Source organism: Triturus cristatus, chromosome 1_1 (genome assembly GCF_964204655.1).
Source record: "Triturus cristatus chromosome 1_1, aTriCri1.1, whole genome shotgun sequence".
In the NCBI taxonomy this organism is placed as follows: domain Eukaryota; kingdom Metazoa; phylum Chordata; class Amphibia; order Caudata; family Salamandridae; genus Triturus; species Triturus cristatus.
Genome location: NC_140579.1, coordinates 832986074 through 833007236, shown reverse-complemented (window position 1 = coordinate 833007236; position 21163 = coordinate 832986074). Strand labels below are relative to the sequence as shown.

Here is a 21163-nt window from a genome sequence, read left to right as displayed (position 1 = left end):
CAAATTTACCACCACCCAGCGTTCCCCCAGGTCTCCCGGTAAAAATGGTGCCTCACTTGTGTGGGAGGCCCAAGTACCCGCGGCAGGCAAGGACAACAAACGTAGTGAGGCGACATCAAAATGGCCTATCGCCAAACCACCTGGTTTTGCAAGGGGGTCACTTTGGTTTTTGGCCCGGTGCGTGGCGGCCATCTAGGGAAACCTACCAAACCCACGCATTTCTGAAAACTAGACACCCGGCGGCTTCCAGGGAGGTATGGCTTGCGTGGATCCCCCAACGTTTCCTTACCCAGAATCCCCTGCAAACCTCAATTTTTGCTCAAAAAATCACTTTTTTCACACATTTTGGGGTGGGAAAGTAGTGGCATCACCGGGCTCACACAAATTTACCACCACCCAGCGTTCCCCCAGGTCTCCCGGTAAAAATGGTGCCTCACTTGTGTGGGAGGGCCAAGTACCCGCGGCAGGCAAGGGCCCAAAACGTAGTGAGGCGACATCAAAGTGGCCTATCGCCAAACCACCTGGTTTTGCAAGGGGGGTCACTTTGGTTTTTTGCCCGGTGCGCGGCAGCCATCTAGGGAAACCTAGCAAACCCATGCATTTCTGAAAACTAGACACCCAGCGGCTTCCAGGGAGGTATGGCTTGCGTGGATCCCCCAACGTTTCCTTACCCAGAATCCCCTGCAAACCTCAATTTTTGCTCAAAAAATCACTTTTTTCACACATTTTGGGGTGGGAAAGTAGTGGCATCACCGGGCTCACACAAATTTACCACCACCCAGCGTTCCCCCAGGTCTCCCGGTAAAAATGGTGCCTCACTTGTGTGGGAGGGCCAAGTACCCGCGGCAGGCAAGGGCCCAAAACGTAGTGAGGCGACATCAAAATGGCCTATCGCCAAACCACCTGGTTTTGCAAGGGGGTCACTTTGGTTTTTTGCCCGGTGCGCGGCGGCCATCTAGGGAAACCTAGCAAACCCACGCATTTCTGAAAACTAGACACCCGGCGGCTTCCAGGGAGGTATGGCTTGCGTGGATCCCCCAACGTTTCCTTACCCAGAATCCCCTGCAAACCTCAATTTTTGCTCAAAAAATCACTTTTTTCACTCATTTTGGGGTGGGAAAGTAGTGGCATCACCGGGCTCACACAAATTTACCACCACCCAGCGTTCCCCCAGGTCTCCCGGTAAAAATGGTGCCTCACTTGTGTGGGAGGCCCAAGTACCCGCGGCAGGCAAGGACAACAAACGTAGTGAGGCGACATCAAAATGGCCTATCGCCAAACCACCTGGATTTGCAAGGGGGGTCACTTTGGTTTTTGGCCCGGTGCGCGGCGGCCATCTAGGGAAACCTACCAAACCCACGCATTTCTGAAAACTAGACACCCGGCGGCTTCCAGGGAAGTATGGCTTGCGTGGATCCCCCAACGTTTCCTTACCCAGAATCCCCTGCAAACCTCAATTTTTGCTCAAAAAATCACTTTTTTCACACATTTTGGGGTGGGAAAGTAGTGGCATCACCGGGCTCACACAAATTTACCACCACCCAGCGTTCCCCCAGGTCTCCTGGTAAAAATGGTACCTCACTTGTGTGGGAGGCCCAAGTAACCGCGGCAGGCAAGGACAACAAACGTAGTGAGGCGACATCAAAATGGCCTATCGCCAAACCACCTGGTTTTGCAAGGGGGGTCACTTTGGTTTTTGGCCCGGTGCGCGGCGGCCATCTAGGGAAACCTAGGAAACCCACGCATTTCTGAAAACTAGACACCCGGCGGCTTCCAGGGAGGTATGGCTTGCATGGATCCCCCAACGTTTCCTTACCCAGAATCCCCTGCAAACCTCAATTTTTGCTCAAAAAATCACTTTTTTCACACATTTTGGGGTGGGAAAGTAGTGGCATCACCGGGCTCACAAAAATTTACCACCACCCAGCGTTCCCCCAGGTCTCCCGGTAAAAATGGTGCCCCACTTGTGTGGGAGGCCCAAGTACCCGCGGCAGGCAAGGACAACAAACGTAGTGAGGCGACATTTGGGATAGGCAATGTTGATGTCGCCTCACTACGTTTGTTATCCTTCCCTGCCGCGGGTACTTGGGCCTCCCACACAAGTGAGGCACCATTTTTACCGGGAGACCTGGGGGAACGCTGGGTGGTGGTAAATTTGTGTGAGCCCGGTGATGCCACTACTTTCCCACCCCAAAATGTGTGAAAAAAGTGATTTTTTGAGCAATAATTGAGGTTTGCAGGGGATTCTGGGTAAGGAAACGTTGGGGGATCCACGCAAGCCATACCTCCCTGGAAGCCGCCGGGTGTCTAGTTTTCAGAAATGTGTGGGTTTGCTAGGTTTCCCTAGATGGCCGCCGCGCAACGGGCCAAAAACCAAAGTGACCCCCCTTGCAAAACCAGGTGGTTTGGCGATAGGCCATTTTGATGTCGCCTCACTACGTTTTGGGCCCTTGCCTGCCGCGGGTACTTGGGCCTCCCACACAAGTGAGGCACCATTTTTACCGGGAGACCTGGGGGAACGCTGGGTGGTGGTAAATTTGTGTGAGCCCGGTGATGCCACTACTTTCCCACCCCAAAATGTGTGAAAAAAGTGATTTTTTGCGCAAAAATTGAAGTTTGCAGGGGATTCTGGGTAAGGAAACGTTGGGGGATCCACACAAGCCATACCTCCCTGGAAGCCGCCGGGTGTCTAGTTTTCAGAAATGTGTGGGTTTGCTAGGTTTCCCTAGATGGCCGCCGTGCACCGGGCCAAAAACCAAAGTGACCCCCCTTGCAAAACCAGGTGGTTTGGCGATAGGCCATTTTGATGTCGCCTCACTACGTTTGTTGTCCTTGCCTGCCGCGGGTACTTGGGCCTCCCACACAAGTGAGGCGCCATTTTTACTGGGAGACCTGGGGGAACACTGGGTGGTGGTAAATTTGTGTGAGCCCGGTGATGCCACTACTTTCCCACCCCAAAATGTGTGAAAAAAGTAATTTTTTGAGCAAAAATTGAGGTTTGCAGGGGATTCTGGGTAAGGAAACGTTGGGGGATCCACGCAAGCCATACCTCCCTGGAAGCCGCCGGGTGTCTAGTTTTCAGAAATGCATGGGTTTGGTAGGTTTCCCTAGATGGCCGCCGCGCACCGGGCCAAAAACCATAGTGACCCCCCTTGCAAAACCAGGTGGTTTGGCGATAGGCCATTTTGATGTCGCCTCACTACGTTTGTTGTCCTTGCCTGCCGCGGGTACTTGGGCCTCCCACACAAGTGAGGCACCATTTTTACCGGGAGACCTGGGGGAACGCTGGGTGGTGGTAAATTTGTGTGAGCCCGGTGATGCCACTACTTTCCCACCCCAAAATGTGTGAAAAAAGTGATTTTTTGAGCAAAAATTGAGGTTTGCAGGGGATTCTGGGTAAGGAAACGTTGGGGGATCCACGCAAGCCATACCTCCCTGGAAGCCGCTGGGTGTCTAGTTTTCAGAAATGCATGGGTTTGCTAGGTTTCCCTAGATGGCCGCCGCCCACCGGGCCAAAAACCAAAGTGACCCCCCTTGCAAAACCAGGTGGTTTGGCGATAGGCCATTTTGATGTCGCCTCACTACGTTTGTTGTCCTTGCCTGCCGCGGGTACTTGGGCCTCCCACACAAGTGAGGCACCATTTTTACCGGGAGACCTGGGGGAACGCTGGGTGGTGGTAAATTTGTGTGAGCCCGGTGATGCCACTACTTTCCCACCCCAAAATGTGTGAAAAAAGTGATTTTTTTGAGCAAAAATTGAGGTTTGCAGGGGATTCTGGGTAAGGAAACGTTGGGGGATCCACGCAAGCCATACCTCCCTGGAAGCCGCCGGGTGTCTAGTTTTCAGAAATGCGTGGGTTTGCTAGGTTTCCCTAGATGGCCGCCGCGCACCGGGCCAAAAACCAAAGTGACCCCCCTTGCAAAACCAGGTGGTTTGGCGATAGGCCATTTTGATGTCGCCTCACTACGTTTGTTGTCCTTGCCTGCCGCGGGTACTTGGGCCTCCCACACAAGTGAGGCACCATTTTTACCGGGAGACCTGGGGGAACGCTGGGTGGTGGTAAATTTGTGTGAGCCCGGTGATGCCACTACTTTCCCACCCCAAAATGTGTGAAAAAAAAGATTTTTTGAGCAAAAATTGAGGTTTGCAGGGGATTCTGGGTAAGGAAACGTTGGGGGATCCATGCAAGCCATACCTCCCTGGAAGCCGCCGGGTGTCTAGTTTTCAGAAATGCATGGGTTTGGTAGGTTTCACTAGATGGCCGCCGCGCACCGGGCCAAAAACCAAAGTGACCCCCCTTGCAAAACCAGGTGGTTTGGCGATAGGCCATTTTGATGTCGCCTCACTACGTTTGTTGTCCTTGCCTGCCGCGGGTACTTGGGCCTCCCACACAAGTGAGGCACCATTTTTACCAGGAGACCTGGGGGAACGCTGGGTGGTGGTAAATTTGTGTGAGCCCGGTGATGCCACTACTTTCCCACCCCAAAATGTGTGAAAAAAGTGATTTTTTGCGCAAAAATTGAGGTTTGCAGGGGATTCTGGGTAAGGAAACGTTGGGGGATCCACACAAGCCATACCTCCCTGGAAGCCGCCGGGTGTCTAGTTTTCAGAAATGTGTGGGTTTGCTAGGTTTCCCTAGATGGCCGCCGTGCACTGGGCCAAAAACCAAAGTGACCCCCCTTGCAAAACCAGGTGGTTTGGCGATAGGCCATTTTGATGTCGCCTCACTACGTTTGTTGTCCTTGCCTGCCGCGGGTACTTGGGCCTCCCACACAAGTGAGGCACCATTTTTACCGGGAGACCTGGGGGAACACTGGGTGGTGGTAAATTTGTGTGAGCCCGGTGATGCCACTACTTTCCCACCCCAAAATGTGTGAAAAAAGTGATTTTTTGAGCAAAAATTGAGGTTTGCAGGGGATTCTGGGTAAGGAAACCTTGGGGGATCCACGCAAGCCATACCTCCCTGGAAGCCGCCGGGTGTCTAGTTTTCAGAAATGCATGGGTTTGGTAGGTTTCCCTAGATGGCCGCCGCGCACCGGGCCAAAAACCAAAGTGACCCCCCTTGCAAAACCAGGTGGTTTGGCGATAGGCCATTTTGATGTCGCCTCACTACGTTTGTTGTCCTTGCCTGCCGCGGGTACTTGGGCCTCCCACACAAGTGAGGCACCATTTTTACCGGGAGACCTGGGGGAACGCTGGGTGGTGGTAAATTTGTGTGAGCCCGGTGATGCCACTACTTTCCCACCCCAAAATGTGTGAAAAAAAAGATTTTTTGAGCAAAAATTGAGGTTTGCAGGGGATTCTGGGTAAGGAAACGTTGGGGGATCCACGCAAGCCATACCTCCCTGGAAGCCGCCGGGTGTCTAGTTTTCAGAAATGCATGGGTTTGGTAGGTTTCACAAGATGGCCGCCGCGCACCGGGCCAAAAACCAAAGTGACCCCCCTTGCAAAACCAGGTGGTTTGGCGACAGGCCATTTTGATGTCGCCTCACTACGTTTGTTGTCCTTGCCTGCCGCGGGTACTTGGGCCTCCCACAAAAGTGAGGCACCATGTTTACCAGGAGACCTGGGGGAACGCTGGGTGGTGGTAAATTTGTGTGAGCCCGGTGATGCCACTACTTTCCCAACCCAAAATGTGTGAAAAAAGTGATTTTTTGCGCAAAAATTGAGGTTTGCAGGGGATTCTGGGTAAGGAAACGTTGGGGGATCCACACAAGCCATACCTCCCTGGAAGCCGCCGGGTGTCTAGTTTTCAGAAATGTGTGGGTTTGCTAGGTTTCCCTAGATGGCCACCGTGCACCGGGCCAAAAACCAAAGTGACCCCCCTTGCAAAACCAGGTGGTTTGGCGATAGGCCATTTTGATGTCGCCTCACTACGTTTGTTGTCCTTGCCTGCCGCGGGTACTTGGGCCTCCCACACAAGTGAGGCACCATTTTTACCGGGAGACCTGGGGGAACGCTGGGTGGTGGTAAATTTGTGTGAGCCCGGTGATGCCACTACTTTCCCACCCCAAAATGTGTGAAAAAAAAGATTTTTTGAGCAAAAATTGAGGTTTGCAGGGGATTCTGGGTAAGGAAACGTTGGGGGATCCACGCAAGCCATACCTCCCTGGAAGCCGCCGGGTGTCTAGTTTTCAGAAATGCATGGGTTTGGTAGGTTTCACAAGATGGCCGCCGCGCACCGGGCCAAAAACCAAAGTGACCCCCCTTGCAAAACCAGGTGGTTTGGCGACAGGCCATTTTGATGTCGCCTCACTACGTTTGTTGTCCTTGCCTGCCGCGGGTACTTGGGCCTCCCACAAAAGTGAGGCACCATGTTTACCAGGAGACCTGGGGGAACGCTGGGTGGTGGTAAATTTGTGTGAGCCCGGTGATGCCACTACTTTCCCAACCCAAAATGTGTGAAAAAAGTGATTTTTTGCGCAAAAATTGAGGTTTGCAGGGGATTCTGGGTAAGGAAACGTTGGGGGATCCACACAAGCCATACCTCCCTGGAAGCCGCCGGGTGTCTAGTTTTCAGAAATGTGTGGGTTTGCTAGGTTTCCCTAGATGGCCACCGTGCACCGGGCCAAAAACCAAAGTGACCCCCCTTGCAAAACCAGGTGGTTTGGCGATAGGCCATTTTGATGTCGCCTCACTACGTTTGTTGTCCTTGCCTGCCGCGGGTACTTGGGCCTCCCACACAAGTGAGGCACCATTTTTACCGGGAGACCTGGGGGAACACTGGGTGGTGGTAAATTTGTGTGAGCCCGGTGATGCCACTACTTTCCCACCCCAAAATGTGTGAAAAAAGTGATTTTTTGAGCAAAAATTGAGGTTTGCAGGGGATTCTGGGTAAGGAAACGTTGGGGGATCCACGCAAGCCATACCTCCCTGGAAGCCGCCGGGTGTCTAGTTTTCAGAAATGCATGGGTTTGGTAGGTTTCCCTAGATGGCCGCCGCGCACCGGGCCAAAAACCAAAGTGACCCCCCTTGCAAAACCAGGTGGTTTGGCGATAGGCCATTTTGATGTCGCCTCACTACGTTTGTTGTCCTTGCCTGCCGCGGGTACTTGGGCCTCCCACACAAGTGAGGCACCATTTTTACCGGGAGACCTGGGGGAACGCTGGGTGGTGGTAAATTTGTGTGAGCCCGGTGATGCCACTACTTTCCCACCCCAAAATGTGTGAAAAAAGTGATTTTTTGAGCAAAAATTGAGGTTTGCAGGGGATTCTGGGTAAGGAAACGTTGGGGGATCCACGCAAGCCATACCTCCCTGGAAGCCGCCGGGTGTCTAGTTTTCAGAAATGCATGGGTTTGCTAGGTTTCCCTAGATGGCCGCCGCGCACCGGGCCAAAAACCAAAGTGACCCCCCTTGCAAAACCAGGTGGTTTGGCGATAGGCCATTTTGATGTCGCCTCACTACGTTTGTTGTCCTTGCCTGCCGCGGGTACTTGGGCCTCCCACACAAGTGAGGCACCATTTTTACTGGGAGACCTGGGGGAACGCTGGGTGGTGGTAAATTTGTGTGAGCCCGGTGATGCCACTACTTTCCCACCCCAAAATGTGTGAAAAAAGTGATTTTTTTTAGCAAAAATTGAGGTTTGCAGGGGATTCTGGGTAAGGAAACGTTGGGGGATCCACGCAAGCCATACCTCCCTGGAAGCCGCCGGGTGTCTAGTTTTCAGAAATGCATGGGTTTGGTAGGTTTCCCACGATGGCCGCCGCGCACCGGGCCAAAAACCAAAGTGACCCCCCTTGCAAAACCAGGTGGTTTGGCGATAGGCCATTTTGATGTCGCCTCACTACGTTTGTTGTCCTTGCCTGCCGCGGGTACTTGGGCCTCCCACACAAGTGAGGCACCATTTTTACCGGGAGACCTGGGGGAACGCTGGGTGGTGGTAAATTTGTGTGAGCCCGGTGATGCCACTACTTTCCCACCCCAAAATGTGTGAAAAAAGTGATTTTTTGAGCAAAAATTGAGGTTTGCAGGGGATTCTGGGTAAGGAAACGTTGGGGGATCCACACAAGCCATACCTCCCTGGAAGCCACCGGGTGTCTAGTTTTCAGAAATGCGTGGGTTTGCTAGGTTTCCCTAGATGGCCGCCGCGCACCGGGCCAAAAACCAAAGTGACCCCCCTTGCAAAACCAGGTGGTTTGGCGATAGGCCATTTTGATGTCGCTTCACTACGTTTGTTGTCCTTGCCTGCCGCGGGTACTTGGGCCTCCCACACAAGTGAGGCACCATTTTTACCGGGAGACCTGGGGGAACGCTGGGTGGTGGTAAATTTGTGTGAGCCCAGTGATGCCACTACTTTCCCACCCCAAAATGTGTGAAAAAAGTGATTTTTTGAGCAAAAATTGAGGTTTGCAGGGGATTCTGGGTAAGGAAACGTTGGGGGATCCACGCAAGCCATACCTCCCTGGAAGCCGCCGGGTGTCTAGTTTTCAGAAATGCATGGGTTTGGTAGGTTTCCCTAGATGGCCGCCGCGCACCGGGCCAAAAACCAAAGTGACCCCCCTTGCAAAACCAGGTGGTTTGGCGATAGGCCATTTTGATGTCGCCTCACTACGTTTGTTGTCCTTGCCTGCCGCGGGTACTTGGGCCTCCCACACAAGTGAGGCACCATTTTTACCGGGAGACCTGGGGGAACGCTGGGTGGTGGAAAATTTGTGTGAGCCCGGTGATGCCACTACTTTCCCACCCCAAAATGTGTGAAAAAAGTGATTTTTTGAGCAAAAATTGAGGTTTGCAGGGGATTCTGGGTAAGGAAACGTTGGGGGATCCACGCAAGCCATACCTCCCTGGAAGCCGCCGGGTGTCTAGTTTTCAGAAATGCATGGGTTTGGTAGGTTTCCCTAGATGGCCGCCGCGCACCGGGCCAAAAACCAAAGTGACCCCCCTTGCAAAACCAGGTGGTTTGGCGATAGGCCATTTTGATGTCGCCTCACTACGTTTGTTGTCCTTGCCTGCCGCGGGTACTTGGGCCTCCCACACAAGTGAGGCACCATTTTTACCGGGAGACCTGGGGGAACGCTGGGTGGTGGTAAATTTGTGTGAGCCCGGTGATGCCACTACTTTCCCACCCCAAAATGTGTGAAAAAAGTGATTTTTTGAGCAAAAATTGAGGTTTGCAGGGGATTCTGGGTAAGGAAACGTTGGGGGATCCACGCAAGCCATACCTCCCTGGAAGCCGCCGGGTGTCTAGTTTTCAGAAATGCGTGGGTTTGCTAGGTTTCCCTAGATGGCCGCCGCGCACCGGGCCAAAAACCAAAGTGACCCCCCTTGCAAAACCAGGTGGTTTGGCGATAGGCCATTTTGATGTCGCCTCACTACGTTTGTTGTCCTTGCCTGCCACGGGTACTTGGGCCTCCCACACAAGTGAGGCACCATTTTTACCGGGAGACCTGGGGGAACGCTGGGTGGTGGTAAATTTGTGTGAGCCCAGTGATGCCACTACTTTCCCACCCCAAAATGTGTGAAAAAAGTGATTTTTTGAGCAAAAATTGAGGTTTGCAGGGGATTCTGGGTAAGGAAACGTTGGGGGATCCACGCAAGCCATACCGCCCTGGAAGCCGCCGGGTGTCTAGTTTTCAGAAATGCATGGGTCTGGTAGGTTTCCCTAGATGGCCGCCGCGCACCGGGCCAAAAACCAAAGTGACCCGCCTTGCAAAACCAGGTGGTTTGGCGATAGGCCATTTTGATGTTGCCTCACTACGTTTGTTGTCCTTGCCTGCCGCGGGTACTTGGGCCTCCCACACAAGTGAGGCACCATTTTTACCGGGAGACCTGGGGGAACGCTGGGTGGTGGAAAATTTGTGTGAGCCCGGTGATGCCACTACTTTCCCACCCCAAAATGTGTGAAAAAAGTGATTTTTTGAGCAAAAATTGAGGTTTGCAGGGGATTCTGGGTAAGGAAACGTTGGGGGATCCACGCAAGCCATACCTCCCTGGAAGCCGCCGGGTGTCTAGTTTTCAGAAATGTGTGGGTTTGGTAGGTTTCCCTAGATGGCCGCCGCGCACCGGGCCAAAAACCAAAGTGACCCCCCTTGCAAAACCAGGTGGTTTGGCGATAGGCCATTTTGATGTCGCCTCACTACGTTTGTTGTCCTTGCCTGCCGCGGGTACTTGGGCCTCCCACACAAGTGAGGCACCATTTTTACCGGGAGACCTGGGGGAACGCTGGGTGGTGGTAAATTTGTGTGAGCCCGGTGATGCCACTACTTTCCCACCCCAAAATGTGTGAAAAAAGTGATTTTTTGAACAAAAATTGAGGTTTGCAGGGGATTCTGGGTAAGGAAACGTTGGGGGATCCACGCAAGCCATACCTCCCTGGAAGCGGCCGGGTGTCTAGTTTTCAGAAATGCATGGGTTTGGTAGGTTTCCCTAGGTGCCGGCAGGGCTAGGGTTCAAAATCGACAGCTAGTCACTTTGCCAAAAAAAGGGTCATTTTTCACTGCAAAACCACGTTGCGTTTTGCGCCGTTTCCTGTCGCGGGCACCAGGCCGACCCGCACAAGTGAGGTACCATTTTTCTCGTAGGACTTTGGGGAACGCGGGGTGGGTGGAAATTTGTGGATCCATGCAGATTCTAGAACTTTCCATCACAGGAATGTGGGGAAAATGTGTTTTTTTTGTCAATTTTTTCCGTTTGCAAGGGATTCTGGGTAACAGACCATGGTGGGAGGCAGTCAAGTCACCCCATCCTGGATTCCCCTGGGTGTCTAGTTTTCAAAAATGTATAGGTTTGCTAGGTTTCCCTAGGTGCCGGCAGGGCTAGGGATCAAAATCTACAGCTAGTCACTTTGCCAAAAAAAGGGTCATTTTTCACTGCAAAACCACGTTGCGTTTAGCGCCGATTCCTGTCGCGGGCACTAGGCCGACCCGCACAAGTGAGGTACCATTTTTCTTGTAGGACTTTGAGGAACGCGGGGTGGGTGGAAATTTGTGGATCCACGCAGATTCCAGAACTTTCCATCACAGAAATGTGGGGAAAATGTGTTTTTTTTGTCAATTTTTTCCGTTTGCAAGGGATTCTGGGTAACAGACCATGGTGGGAGGCAGTCAAGTCACCCCATCCTGGATTCCCCTGGGTGTCTAGTTTTCAAAAATGTATAGGTTTGCTAGGTTTCCCTAGGTGCTGGCAGGGCTAGGGATCAAAATCTACAGCTAGTCACTTTGCCAAAAAAAGGGTCATTTTTCACTGCAAAACCACGTTGCGTTTAGCGCCGATTCCTGTCGCGGGCACTAGGCCGACCCGCACAAGTGAGGTACCATTTTTCTCGTAGGACTTTGGGGAACGCGGGGTGGGTGGAAATTTGTGGATCCACGCAGATTCCAGAACTTTCCATCACAGAAATGTGGGGAAAATGTGTTTTTTTTGTCAATTTTTTCCGTTTGCAAGGGATTCTGGGTAACAGACCATGGTGGGAGGCAGTCAAGTCACCCCATCCTGGATTCCCCTGGGTGTCTAGTTTTCAAAAATGTATAGGTTTGCTAGGTTTCCCTAGGTGCCGGCAGGGCTAGGGATCAAAATCCACAGCTAGTCACTTTGCCAAAAAAAGGGTCATTTTTCACTGCAAAACCACGTTGCGTTTAGCGCCGATTCCTGTCGCGGGCACTAGGCCGACCCGCACAAGTGAGGTACCATTTTTCTCGTAGGACTTTGGGGAACGCGGGGTGGGTGGAAATTTGTGGATCCACGCAGATTCCAGAACTTTCCATCACAGAAATGTGGGGAAAATGTGTTTTTTTTGTCAATTTTTTCCGTTTGTAAGGGATTCTGGGTAACAGACCATGGTGGGAGGCAGTCAAGTCACCCCATCCTGGATTCCCCTGGGTGTCTAGTTTTCAAAAATGTATAGGTTTGCTAGGTTTCCCTAGGTGCCGGCAGGGCTAGGGTTCAAAATCTACAGCTAGTCACTTTGCCAAAAAAAGGGTCATTTTTCACTGCAAAACCACGTTGGGATTTGCACCGATTCCTGTCGTGGGCACTAGGCCGACCCGCACAAGTGAGGTACCATTTTTCTTGTAGGACTTTGGGGAACGCGGGGTGGGTGGAAATTTGTGGATCCACGCAGATTCCAGAACTTTCCATCACAGAAATGTGGGGAAAATGTGTTTTTTTTGTCAATTGTTTCCGTTTGCAAGGGATTCTGGGTAACAGACCATGGTGGGAGGCAGTCAAGTCACCCCATCCTGGATTCCCCTGGGTGTCTAGTTTTCAAAAATGTATAGGTTTGCTAGGTTTCCCTAGGTGCCGGCAGGGCTAGGGTTCAAAATCTACAGCTAGTCACTTTGCCAAAAAAAGGGTCATTTTTCACTGCAAAACCACGTTGCGTTTTGCGCCGATTCCTGTCGCGGGCACTAGGCCGACCCGCACAAGTGAGGTACCATTTTTCTCGTAGGACTTTGGGGAACGCGGGGTGGGTGGAAATTTGTGGATCCACGCAGATTCCAGAACTTTCCATCACAGAAATGTGGGGAAAATGTGTTTTTTTTGTCAATTTTTTCCGTTTGCAAGGGATTCTGGGTAACAGACCATGGTGGGAGGCAGTCAAGTCACCCCATCCTGGATTCCCCTGGGTGTCTAGTTTTCAAAAATGTATAGGTTTGCTAGGTTTCCCTAGGTGCCGGCAGGGCTAGGGTTCAAAATCTACAGCTAGTCACTTTGCCAAAAAAAGGGTCATTTTTCACTGCAAAACCACGTTGCGTTTTGCGCCGATTCCTGTCGCGGGCACTAGGCCGACCCGCACAAGTGAGGTACCATTTTTCTCGTAGGACTTTGGGGAACGCGGGGTGGGTGGAAATTTGTGGATCCACGCAGATTCCAGAACTTTCCATCACAGAAATGTGGGGAAAATGTGTTTTTTTTGTCAATTTTTTACGTTTGCAAGGGATTCTGGGTAACAGACCATGGTGGGAGGCAGTCAAGTCACCCCATCCTGGATTCCCCTGGGTGTCTAGTTTTCAAAAATGTATAGGTTTGCTAGGTTTCCCTAGGTGCCGGCAGGGCTAGGGTTCAAAATCTACAGCTAGTCACTTTGCCAAAAAAAGGGTCATTTTTCACTGCAAAACCACGTTGCGTTTTGCGCCGATTCCTGTCGCGGGCACTAGGCCGACCCGCACAAGTGAGGTACCATTTTTCTCGTAGGACTTTGGGGAACGCGGGGTGGGTGGAAATTTGTGGATCCACACAGATTCCAGAACTTTCCATCACAGAAATATGGGGAAAATGTGTTTGTTTTGTCAATTTTTTATGTTTGCAAGGGATTCTGGGTAACAGACCATGGTGGGAGGCAGTCAAGTCACCCCATCCTGGATTCCCCTGGGTGTCTAGTTTTCAAAAATGTATAGGTTTGCTAGGTTTCCCTAGGTGCCGGCAGGGCTAGGGTTCAAAATCTACAGCTAGTCACTTTGCCAAAAAAAGGGTCATTTTTCACTGCAAAACCACGTTGCGTTTTGCGCCGATTCCTGTCGCGGGCACTAGGCCGACCCGCACAAGTGAGGTACCATTTTTCTCGTAGGACTTTGGGGAACGCGGGGTGGGTCGAAATTTGTGGATCCACGCAGATTCCAGAACTTTCCATCACAGAAATGTGGGGAAAATGTGTTTTTTTTGTCAATTTTTTCCGTTTGCAAGGGATTCTGGGTAACAGACCATGGTGGGAGGCAGTTATGTCACCCCATCCTGGATTCCCCTGGGTGTCTAGTTTTCAAAAATGTATAGGTTTGCTAGGTTTCCCTAGGTGCCGGCAGGGCTAGGGTTCAAAATCTACAGCTAGTCACTTTGCCAAAAAAAGGGTCATTTTTCACTGCAAAACCACGTTGCGTTTTGCGCCGATTCCTGTCGCGGGCACTAGGCCGACCCGCACAAGTGAGGTACCATTTTTCTTGTAGGACTTTGGGGAACGCGGGGTGGGTGGAAATTTGTGGATCCACGCAGATTCCAGAACTTTCCATCACAGAAATGTGGGGAAAATGTGTTTTTTTTGTCAATTTTTTCCGTTTGCAAGGGATTCTGGGTAACAGACCATGGTGGGAGGCAGTCAAGTCACCCCATCCTGGATTCCCCTGGGTGTCTAGTTTTCAAAAATGTATAGGTTTGCTAGGTTTCCCTAGGTGCCGGCAGGGCTAGGGTTCAAAATCTACAGCTAGTCACTTTGCCAAAAAAAGGGTCATTTTTCACTGCAAAACCACGTTGCGTTTTGCACCGTTTCATGTCGCGGGCACTAGGCCGACCCGCACAAGTGAGGTACCATTTTTCTCGTAGGACTTTGGGGAACGCGGGGTGGGTGGAAATTTGTGGATCCACGCAGATTCCAGAACTTTCCATCACAGAAATGTGGGGAAAATGTGTTTTTTTGGTCAACTTTTTACATTTGCAAGGGATTCTGGGTAACAGACCATGGTGGGAGGCAGTCAAGTCACCCCATCCTGGATTCCCCTGGGTGTCTAGTTTTCAAAAATGTATAGGTTTGCTAGGTTTCCCTAGGTGCCGGCAGGGCTAGGGTTCAAAATCTACAGCTAGTCACTTTGCCAAAAAAAGGGTCATTTTTCACTGCAAAACCACGTTGCGTTTTGCACCGTTTCATGTCGCGGGCACTAGGCCGACCCGCACAAGTGAGGTACCATTTTTCTCGGAGGACTTTGGGGAACGCGGGGTGGGTGGAAATTTGTGGATCCACGCAGATTCCAGAACTTTCCATCATAGAAATGTGGGGAAAATGTGTTTTTTTTGTCAATTTTTTCCGTTTGCAAGGGATTCTGGGTAACAGACCATGGTGGGAGGCAGTCAAGTCACCCCATCCTGGATTCCCCTGGGTGTCTAGTTTTCAAAAATGTATAGGTTTGCTAGGTTTCCCTAGGTGCCGGCAGGGATAGGGTTCAAAAACTAGAGCTAGACTCTTCGCAAATAAAGTGTAAATTTTCAGTGTGAAAATGTGGTGCGTTCAACCTAGGTTTTGAGCCACTTCCTGTCGTGGGCACTATGCCTACCCACACAAGTGAGGTACCATTTTTATCGGGAGACTTAGGGTAGGTCAGATTTGTAAAGCAACTGTTATTACCTATTGATTTTTGATGCATTTCTCCCTTCCAAATGAAAGACATTGTGTAAAAAAAAATCATTTTGAAAAATGACCAATAATTGTCATGCAAATATGAGTATTCCCAATTTCGAAAATGTACAAATATGCACTGTTTCTAAACTCTGTAATTTGTTCCCATTTCAGAAATACATAGGTGTCTTTCATACCGATTTTTCCATGTATACATTTTCCCACAATAATTGCTATATACCCGGAACAAAAAAAAAAACATTACAAAATGCTGCGCAGTTTTCTACTCTGGGTTCGTTGGGCTCTTGGTGAACCTACAAGTCCTATATGTCCCCACAACCAGGAAGGTCCACCGGATGTAACGGTACATTGCTTTCAAAGAGATGTCATAATTCGAAGAAGTTACAGGTGAAAACGTTGACTCAAAATGCTGCTTTTTTCAACAAATGTTTAATTTTTCCTATATTTATCTGTAAGTTTCTATAAAGAAACCTTGATGGATCTACACAAATGACCCCTTGCTGAATTCAGAATTTTGTCTACTTTTCAAAAATGTATAGCTTTCCAGGATCCATTATTGATTTTGTACCCATTTCTACCGTTAACTGGAAGGAGGTTGAAAGCACAAAAAATAGCAAAAATAGGGTATGTCCCAGACAAATGCCAAAACTGTGTACAAAATGTTGGTTTTCTAACAAAATTCTGTCATTCCCTAAAAGCTGGAGAAATGGTGATTTCAGCCCCACAAACCCTTTTTTGATACCATTTGCAGAGAAAAACCCAGAAGCTTTCATTTGCAGTCCGTTTTTCCAATTTTTCACAAAAAAAACAAAATTTTGCTGTATTTTGACTAATTTCTGGGAACCCTGTAGGAGAATCCACAAACCCTGGGTACCTTTAGAGTCCCCAAGATGTTGGAAGAAAAGGACGCAAATTTGGCATGGATACCTAATGTGGTCAAAAAGTTACAGGGGCCTAAGCGCGCACTACCCCAAATAGCCCAAAAAAGGCTTAGCACAGGAGGGGAAAAGGCCTAGCAGCGAAGGGGTTAAATGTTTTAAAAACAAAAACATAAACAAAAATAATGTCATGAGCAATGCCAATAGCTCTAACTTTAACAATGTCTAGACCATTGCATTGTAAATGCTTGTTTAGGACTTGTGCCCTGGAAGAGAACAACAGTCCCGGCGAGCCACGGATAATCTGTACCGCATGATGGTCATTTCAACCACAGCACTCCCAGGCCTACACCTTCCAGGTAATGCCCTCTCAGGCACAAGCACTGCAGCTTCCAGTCTGATCAATATCTTTCTCTCTCTATTCTCCAGCATCGCGTTTCTTGTTTTGAAAATTCCCCCTTGGTTTAACTTCTCAAAGGAGCTCTGCACCCTTACCTCCAATTGTTAAACCTATTTTACAAACGTCAATAACTGTCTAAAGTAAACATATGTTTTAACATGAATACAATATCAACAAGGAACATACAAATCAGTTTGCAATTTTCTTTCTTTATGCCTCTTGCTTAATTTAACCCATAAAGCTAAAAGTTCCATACCGCACTGCACAGCTGGACGGCTCCAAGAAATGGGATAAAATCATCATTACGACCTTGGGAGAAGTCTGGCAGGCAGACCACTTATGATCATTCGTTCCAAGACTTGCAAACACGGGTTCACTTGTGACAGACAAAGTTTCATAAATATCTACAGCTCTGGCATGCTTTGCCCTCTTATAAGGCTGACTCTGCAGATTTGCCCGAACATAACCAGCTGGAGGCCAAACTACTGCAAATGGGCCGATTAGGGAGGGGGGCATATCACAGATATACTACACTTTGGTTGCTAACACCCCAGAGAAATTAATAATCCTAAAACAGAAATGGGAAGACTACGTAAACCCGTTAGATGATCTAGACTGGCGACTAGCTCGGATTGCCCCTCAGAGATTGCCATATCCTCATGCAGGAGCGCAACGCCTATAGGGCTCAAAGGGCTTCAGCCCCAACTCCCCCCTCCCTCCCATCGTCATGTATGTCAGCTGAGACAGCTTCCCGGGCACACACACAGACAGTTTTTAGATCTCGCCTGGCATAGGCTGCGCAGGCATGCGCAGTCTCGCTGGCGATATTTAATGAGTTAGGGTAGATTTCACTAGCGGGGTTTAAGCCACGCCCATCTTTTCCATTGGCTGGCGTCACCGTTTATGCTAAACGGTGGCCAGCCATTGGAAAAGAGCTTACAGTGACGTACAGTTTTCTCTTTTAGAGCCGTCCCAGTTGGACTGGCTCGCTTGGTTTACGTTTGCGGTAAAAGCTTTCTTATCTTTATGGGGCCATGTGTTTCAAACACATGGCCCCATAAAGACAAGAAACCTTTCATGGCAGAAGGAAGGCAGGCCGCATGTTTATATTTGCATTGAGCTTAAAGTGACAGCGCAATGCAAAGATAAACAGTGGCTGACTGGCGAGCACTTTTTTTTGCGTCCGTTTTTTCCTTGTTTTTAACTGTACCTACTGTTTCATTGTCTTCATAAAAAAGACAGTAGCTGAGGATTCCATGATGCTTCGTCTGTGAAAACTGAAATGCAGAAATATATGTGAACTGTACCACTGGCAACCACAGGGCCTGTGCTGGTGAAAAATAGGAACTCTAAGAATGGAAAGAGCTTCCACTTCCGTCATGGGATACAGGCTCCTTCATAGTGGATGACGAGGCACGGCAGTAGGGAGGTGGATTTTGGAGCATCAAATATGGATCGGCGGAAATATGACATTCTTTCCTGTCTGCGGTGATCTATGGTCTCCGCGCGGAAAGGATGAGTTGCATAAGGGACGTGTGGTTGCCGTTGCAGCACTGTGAATCAGGCGGGAGAGCGGAGGTGTCACCACCTATAAAACTGAGTCAGGGTGAACGGTGCAGCAGTCATGTGCTCGTTTGGCTGTAGTGTCCCACGGAGTGTACTGAAAACCGCAACGAACAACTAAAAATGGCAGCTCTTTCTGAGACAGGGGAACCTGAGATAAGCGAGCAAGCCGCTAGGCTAAGGGAAGAGTCCCTGGTAGCCTCGGGGTGGCTAGAAGGCACGTCAGATCTATGCAATGGGGGATTCTCGTCTAAGTAACTTGAGAGCCCTTCTCACGGTATAAACGATACTTCTGTACATAGTATTGAGAAAGCTACCGTTGTGGTACTAGTTTGGACTGGGGTAGCAACAATTGATATCAGGTGATGCTGGACCAGCATTTGCCTGAAGGTCACCCTGCTGAGATTAGGGCCGGCCTGAAGCATTGTCATAGCCAATAGGTCTCGCGCCTTGGCGAGATCTATTGTTGCCGGTTTCTCTAGCGAAGGGAGAAAAGAGGTGGCACGCGCGGACAGAAGATGTGCACTCCGTACGCGTGCACATCTCCTGTCCCCAGAGGCTCGCGTTACACTGCGCGCGCATCTCGACTTTCACTTTCCCTCCCCCCGTCGGCTCCACGGAGCCAGCTTGTTCTCCTGTATACTTTGCCCTCCAGCCCCCACCTTTCAGCGGCCCTAGTCCCAACGTGCTTTCAACTAAGAGCCATGCTTCAAGGGGCACTGATTAAAGAATGTCGCAAAGTGACCCTCCTATGTTACGCTGAGCACGCTGTCTACATTACAGAAAGCCTCCACAGACAGCTGTATCGGTATGTTCTTGTCTTTCGCTACTGCTAGTAAATACTACTGAACATGCTTCCAAATTTGTGTTTTATAAGTCTGACCTAGGATTGGCATTACGGTAATTTATTTTCATTACATTAACATTTTCTGCAGCTTTCAAGTCTTGTTAAAAACTGCTTCACGTTTGACCGTCAGTGGGTGCCCATTGCTTTGTGCAGCTCGAGTGAATCTGTGCATCGTGGGGTGAGAGGTGCGCTTGACAGATGTGATTTCTTTATGCAGGGTGTGGGCTAGTGTGGCGTGTTGGGTTAGTGCGCCAGAAGTATACGTCCAGGACAGGAGTTGCGCGTAGCTTTTAAACTTAGGCAGCACAAGATGAACTGAATAACAACAGGTACTGGTGTGCTCGTGCACGGACTGCAACCCAGCAGCTTTATTCATTGGCTTGGAAGTGGTGCTGCAACGAGGTGATTGAAGAGGGCCAGTGGAGGCTGCAAGGTAAATACAGCACAGATGCTAATGAGGTTTTGAAATACTTTTCGACCTCCACGCTGTGCTGGTTGGCTTGCCCATGCTGCTGCTTGCTTTCCCTTCTGCACGTTTCAGTATGTAGTTGAATACAGATTCATGCTGCTTGTAAGCACTTAGTTACATTCTGCAGGGCCTTAAGTGGGATGAAAAATCTAGGGGATCTCTCAAAGGGGCGTGGTCAATGTGATTAAGGATGCGGATTAAAAACACATAAACTAAACATCTGTGCTTAGCCCGACTTGTATTTTACTGTTTCTGTCATTGCATCCATATATATGATACAACAAATAACATCATACCTACAACCAGTCAGGACTATTGGCTTTGTCAATGGTTGTTACTTGCATAAGATAAATAAGCAGCAACTATGGCTTGTATGTAATATTGAAAAAACTTCTACTTACATCCCTGGTGACACCACAACAATGCTGCTGCTCCTGAGTTTCAAAAAGAGAAGGGAAATCCAGAGAGAAAATGACTCTTTAAAGGATTTCCCTTCCCCTACAATGCTCACCTGGCATGATGTCATGCCGTAACTTCTCCACTAGTGAGCCTTTGATTAAGTTAAAGCCATTTGCTTTGCTAATGGTATTGTATAGCAAAGCAAATGACTAACTTAATAAAAGGCGAGACCGATTGCATTTTTAATGCTTGTTGAGTTTATCACAGCCGCACCCGAGTACTTCACAGGTCTTTAAAAGACCATTTGTGTGTTTAGGAGGCTTTGTTGTTTTTTCACCCTTTCATCTCCACTCTGCCTATTGCTGGAAGAATTACCCCCAACCCCTCCCCCCCCGAAATCTTTGCTCCAGTTGCGCCTCTGTACCTCACGCCTCGGACTGATCCAACTGAACTACCATTTTCTCATATCAAATCGTGTAATAACCTTTTCTTCACATCATATGAGCCATAATCCAATAATCCATATCTCATCAGCCAACACGTGTTTCTCAGAATACAACTATATCAAGACTCGAAATGTGTTTACTTGCACACCAATCACTTTTTAGTGTGAAAAAGGGCTTCCTCTACTTCTATAAAGTTTTAGGGGTCAAGTTCCTTCAATCCACTGCCCATGTTATGGATCTGTCTTCTCGGCGCAGTGTGCCTTGCTCGACATCATTATCAAATGGTTTTGAGCATAAAACATATTTTTAAACATTATTTCCTTAAGAAAGGCGTTCCCCCTAATTGGCAATTGGATCCATGCTAATTCTGTGTAATTGAACATAGACCTGGCTTGCATTTTTTGTCCTGACTGAAACATTATTTAAAATACACTATTGCAGACCAAACAAGCATTTGCAATGCAATAGGTCTCGCATTTACAGGAGTTTGAGCTATCGGCAATGCAATAGGTTAAACTCTTGCAAATGCGAGACCTATTGCATCACAAATATTTGTTTGTGTACTAGCACCCATGCAGCACTTTCACATTTATGGAGGCTGCGCCCCTTTCTTTAGACAAGCCGTGTTTAAAGAAAGGGGCTTTGCCGACAAAGTGAAACCGGGGCATGCAGCGCTTTGACAAAAAAAATCATCTGTTGGTCAAGTTGAAACACCAATGCTGCGCTTTCACTTTAATAGCACCTGCGTACCTTTCTTTAGATGCAGCTTCTCCAAAGAAAGGGGCATGGCCTCCATGAATGTGAGAGCACCGCATGTGCGCTCGTTAACAAAAATAAATAAATAAATAAGCACGGCTGCTATACTTAAAGTGGACCGTGCAGCTAAAATAGATAAAGAAACGCAGACACTATAGTTAAAGTGTGGCGTAGTCGGTGAAAAAAGGGGCAAGTTATTAAACAAAATAGTGCTCACAGCCAAGATAAAGCAGACCGTGTAACAAGACAAGTAAAAGGTCCAGTCGTTATGGGAGGTAGCAAATGCAGACAAGGCGGTACCAAGGACAGACTAACAAGCTTAATAACGACTCGGAAGCCAGCATT

At 49.3% G+C, this 21163-nt stretch overlaps 1 pseudogene; it reads left to right on the top strand.

Moving 5' to 3' along the window:
• LOC146871149 (uncharacterized) overlaps nucleotides 1–21163 on the top strand; it is a 417898-nt pseudogene that overhangs the window by 274883 nt on the left and 121852 nt on the right.